Here is a 6065-nt window from a genome sequence, read left to right as displayed (position 1 = left end):
GTATGGGATAGGATAGGACAGAGCTTATTTGCAGGATAGGATGCATGATATAGGATAGGATAGGGTAGTTTTGTCAACTTTCACGATAGCAGCACTGTACCTTTCTGCTTAATTAATTTTCGAAAAGAAGATATTACTCTTTACATTTACATTTGTACAAATTTGACTCCCATGGTGGACCCACATAACCATTGAAATGATGGTGTGAACAAACTTAAATGAATGAACACTACCTGAAATATACTTCCACACAAGCTAAAGCTTTTCTGGCCATTTGGTTTTTGAGAAGAATTTGTTGAAAAGATTTTCACTATGTATTCTTACATGTATGTAAAATATCGACCCGCCCACTGTGGCCGCACCCTACCCCCGGGATCATGGTTTGTACAAATTTGAATCAACACTACCTGAGGATGCTTCCAAACAAGTTACAGCTTTTCTGGCCTACTGGTTTTTGTTGAGAAGATTTTTGAAGATTTTTCTCTTTGTATTCCTATGTACAAAATTCGACCCCCATTGTGGCCCCACCTTACTCCCGGGGATCACGATTTGTTTACACTACCTGAAGATGCTTCCACACAAGTTACAGCTTTTCTGGCTAACTGGTTTTTGAGAAGAAGATTTTAATGATTTTTCTCTATATATTTTTTATATATCTCAAGTTATTGCTTCCGTCAATTTTTGATGATTTTTAATAAATATACACATACCTGTGAAAGAAATACAATTGAAATCAATGAAAGGGAATATATCTAAGATATCTTCAATGAACAACTATCCCTTTTCACTGATAACATTTCACGAAAACAATTTTCTTACGGAGAACTATAATGGGAAATGTTTACATCTTTTCTCCATTCGGAAGTACTCGGGCTACCTCGCGCAATTTTTTAACGTTATCATCCGGACTTATTAATGGCTGATGCAATGCAAAATCTCCGTAGACTTTCAATTTTGAAATGTGTATTGAAACCTGAAGCGGTAGAGGGGACGTTTCAAAACAGATAATATGGGCATTTTTCATATTAGTGGATGAACGCAGTTTGAGCACAAAGGTATTATTGAAATATGAAACAAAAAGTGGTGGAGAGAGTATAGAGCATTGTTTCATTTATTAGAGGGTATAAGCATTCATTGTCAAATATTTCTTGACGAACCTGATTCAAAATATTTACATAAATTAAACAAAAAAAATCTCAACTTGTGTTTTCACATACAATGTAAATGTCACAATAATGAGTTCTTTAATCATGTCACCCAAGCACAAAATCATTATTTTAGTGTGACAACTTATTTACAATTAAAAAAAAATCCATATGAATTCTTTATGATTTCTCTAGTAGCAGTTGCTATGAATAATATAATGATTAACATACAATTGAACTTTGCTACATCAATTTTTATATCTTGAATACCATAGATATGTCAAAGCGAGATGAAAGTCCCAATAAGTTTATGTAATGTGCCTTCAATATGTCACACCTTACAGTATCTTGAGATTTTTACTTGGTCCCACCGAGTTTGAGATAATGAGGTTTGACTGGATGTAATTACCTTGCTGTTCTTAATCTTGATAGGAAGCTATCTCCTCAAGTATTGTAAGTTCTACAAAGAATGAACATTTTACATAATACACTTTAATAATGTGCTTCTACACAAACATAAAATTGTTTTAAACATTAGTTTTTAAATAATCAAATTGATTCTCAGAAAGCTTCCAATTTTGAAATTTTCAAACAACATTGTATTCTTGTACTAACATAGCTTTGCTATGTCTAGACGTTCAATCCTCCATGATGTTTGTCGATAGACAAGATCATGAACCTTTTGTGGGTGTCCGAGGTGATCCCATGGAAAAGTCAAAAGCAGTTATTTAGCGGTTCATTCACCTTACCAGTTTAACAATCTTAGTTCTTAAGCAGTTTTTATACCCCCGCTCCGAAGGAGAGGGGGTATACTGTTTTACCCTTGTGTGTCTGTCTGTCTGTCCGTCCGTCTGTCTGTCTGTCCGTCCGTAACAAAAATTTCTGTCGCATTGATCTCAGCAACTATTTATCGCAGATGCTTGAAATTTTAACACAGTGTTTGTAAAGGCATGCCATATCGTGGGATATATTTTTGTACCAATCGGACGTCAACTTCCTGTTAAATGACGACTTTGCTTATTTTTTAACCAAAATTTTCAAACAAATTTTCGTCAAAGATTTCTCAGCAACTGTTTATCGCAGATGCTTGAAATTTTTACACACTATTTGTTAAGGCATGCCATATCGTGGGATATATTTTTGTACCAATCGGACGTCAACTTCCTGTTAAATGACGACTTTGCTTATTTTTTAACCAACATTTTCAAACAAATTTTCGTCAAAGATTTCTCAGCAACTGTTTATCGCAGATGCTTGAAATTTTTACACACTATTTGTTAAGGCATGCCATATCGTGGGATATATTTTTGTACCAATCGGACGTCAACTTCCTGTTAAATGACGACTTTGCTTATTTTTTAACCAAAATTTTCAAACAAATTTTCGTCAAAGATTTCTCAGCAACTGTTTATCGCAGATGCTTGAAATTTTTACACACAATTGGTTAAGGCATGCCATATCGTGGGATATATTTTTGTACCAATCGGACGTCAACTTCCTGTTAAATGACGACTTTGCTTATTTTTTAACCAAAATTTTCAAACAAATTTTCCTCAAAGATTTCACAGCAACTGTTTATCGCAGATGCTTGAAATTTTTACACACTATTTGTATAGGCATGCCATATCGTGGGATATATTTCTGTACCAAACGGGTGTCAACTTCCTGTTAAATGACCACCTTGTTTTTTTTTAGCCAACATTTTCAAACAAATTTTCGTCAAAGATTTCTCAGCAGCTATTTATCGCAGATGCTTGAAATTTTTACACACTATTTGTTTTGGCATGCCATATTGTGGGATATATTTTTGTACCAATCGGACGTCAACTTCCTGTTAAATAATGACTTTGCTTATTTTTTGCCAAAACTTTCAAACAAATTTTCGTCAAAGATTTCTCAGCAGCTATTTATCGGAGATGCTTGAAATTTTTACCCAGTGTTTTTTAAGGCATGCCATATCGTGGGATATATTTTTGTACCAATCGGACGTCATCTTCCTGTTAAATGGGTACTTTGTTTATTTTAGCCAAAATTTTCAAACAAATTTTCCTCAAAGATTTCTCAGCAGCTATTTATCGCAGATGCTTGAAATTTTAACACACTATTTGTTTAGGCATGCCATATTATGGGATATATTTCTGTACCAATCGGATGCCAGCTTTCTGTTAAATGTCGACTTTGCTTATTTTGCATATTCACATCAGAGCGGGGGTTTCACTAGTGAGCATTGGCTCACAGATATCTTGTTAAACCTTCTCTGTACTGCTGAGCACATGGAAATTACTCTTTGAACCTTTGAATAAAATTGGCAGTTTACTTAGCCTTGACAGTTGATAGGCAGTTACTTTGGCAAAACTGCTCCCATGTATTCAGCATGATATAAATAGTGCCTGTTTGGGAGGGTAACTGTTGAAATTGACTCCCCGAGATAATCATTGTCAACCGATGCGAAGCGGAGGTTGACAATGGTTTTCAAGGGGTGTCAGTTTCATTAGTTACCCTCCAAAACAGGCACTATTTATTTTATTATACTGAATGTCTTAATTTTAAAGAAAATTTTAACTGATTTTATATAGAAATAAAGTGAATTCTACGGGGAACCGTACCCGCATAATTTACGCGCATGTAACAATTCGTTGTGTTACCCGTTGCCCAGTATTTTGCTAACGCGGAGTGTAATATAACGGATTACCAACTGCGTCTAAACCAATCAGATTTCAGTATTTAACATGAAAGTATAATAAAACTATTTAAGAACTGCTCTGTAAACTGTTAAAAACTAGCAGTCCATAAGCAGTTACTTTATACATCCATCTAAATAGCTGTTAATGAACTGGATCAATTAAATACATTCAATAGTAAATATCCTAAAGTTATCACAATTATGCAAAAAAGTATAATCAACAATTTGTTTTATTAAAAAATGCACACATTCAAAGCAAATTTACTGTGACAATATATCAACAATCTAAATTCTACAATATATGAAAAAAATATACAGAACTTGATAAGTTGACCACTTTGTAAATAAATATATTTTTGCAATATATTCATGCTAATGACAAATTATTTTGGTATGTTATTCAGTTCATTCACTATAGATTAAGAGGTCACGAATCTACTGAACCTTAAAATTAAATTGTTACCACTGTACCACTTACTCAATTTCAAAATTAATATACTGTAAAACAAAAATGACATTGCCAGAGGTTCTACAAGTTTTTTAAATGCTAAATAAAATCACTGAATCCCAACTACTCTTCATATGGCATGGTTAATGGACATCTGTTTTAAAAAGCCACTTTCGTTTATTACTATTAATTATATATTGCCTTCCTTGACAATTAATTTCCATATGTGTAAACATTCCTGCATGAACATGCAAACATATACTTACAAAATTACAAATTATTCCAACTGAACAGTTAACCATCTCAATGATTACATACATGAAAAACCCTGGGAATAACAATAATCTTCTTTCACAAATGGTTAATTCCAATTTGCAGAATACGTGTATATTTATCACATACATAGTCGCTTGAATGAAAATTAAGTCTCATCCTGGGGTTTACTGTTCACCAGTTATAGTCGAGCTGGTCAATTGACGATTCTTGTTTTTGAAAAAAGATGCGGCCAAAGTCCTGGAATGTTTCAAATTTTGTGATGTGTACAGTTTTTTTTTCTTTTATTGGTCACCTTGTTGGTCACTAATTTATCAAAGTCTGTGAGGGAGAGTTCTTCCCACTGTTTTTATCGTGCAGTAGTGTGTGATGTATCCTGCATAAAGACAAATTAAATACTTATTAATGTTGTTTTACATACAAACTATCCTAATACACTTTAAATCAGTTAAATTGACAATTGCTTCCAAAAAATGTACATTAAATTATTATTTGAAAAATAATTTATTGCTTTAAATACAGACCTCTGACTGCATCAACTTTTTATTTATTAAGTGGTGGCTTTTTGTCATCTCCACTTTTCCTTAGTCCCAGCCCAGATGAGCTTGCAAGTTCTTCATCTTTTGAAGACACAACCGAGAATTGAGTTCAGCAAGGTCATTGCAGGTTTCTTAGACGACTCGGCTAGAATGATCGCTTGTCTTTCTCTAATCTTGTCCACAAAGACAGAGTCGAACTTTCCTGGATTGTTTGGATCCTTGATCAGCAATCCAAGGTTTTCCTGATAAAGAACAGTAATCTGTAACTCTATATGAATCACTATTTACTAATGCACTCAAATTTACCCCTCATCATTCCTTCCCCTCATTTTAATATAAATAATAAACTGTCCTCAGTTTATGACTGTAAACTACCACTACAAAAAACTACCACCAAGAATACACTATTAGAAATAAAAAAAAACTCCACTAAACTACTTAAACAGTAATTATATACACCTCACAAATTAACGAATTAACGATGAAATTATCTACCCACTACCTTAATTTTTTATCTCAGTACTACTAATAAATGATGCTATTTAACATAAAAATCTATTTAAAGAAGTTCACAAACGAATTAAACAATAAAACATCAATTATACAATAGTTAAATAATGTCTTTTACTGTTCATAGGACTAGTAACAGTTTTCACTGGCAATTCACGAAAATAAGTCCAAAATAATAATCCAATTAATCGTAATACTTGAATGTCCAAATCACTAACAAATATTTTCTGCGGATACGAAACGATTTTTAAATTTTTCATATGGTCTGGTACTTCATTGAGAATGTTTTCGGCTACAGTGGAAAAGTCAACTTCTTCAGGTACAAGTCCTTCGTTGTAACTTATTTCAGTTTCTCTTTCTATCACTAACAAATATTTTCTGCGGATACGAAACGATTTTTAAATTGTTCATATGGTCTGGTACTTCATTGAGAATGTTTTCGGCTACGGTGGAAAAGTCAACTTCTT

Source organism: Crassostrea angulata, chromosome 2, assembly GCF_025612915.1.
Source record: "Crassostrea angulata isolate pt1a10 chromosome 2, ASM2561291v2, whole genome shotgun sequence".
Taxonomy (NCBI): domain Eukaryota; kingdom Metazoa; phylum Mollusca; class Bivalvia; order Ostreida; family Ostreidae; genus Magallana; species Magallana angulata.
The sequence above is the reverse complement of the archived record's forward strand: the minus strand, read 5'-3'. Positions refer to the sequence as shown.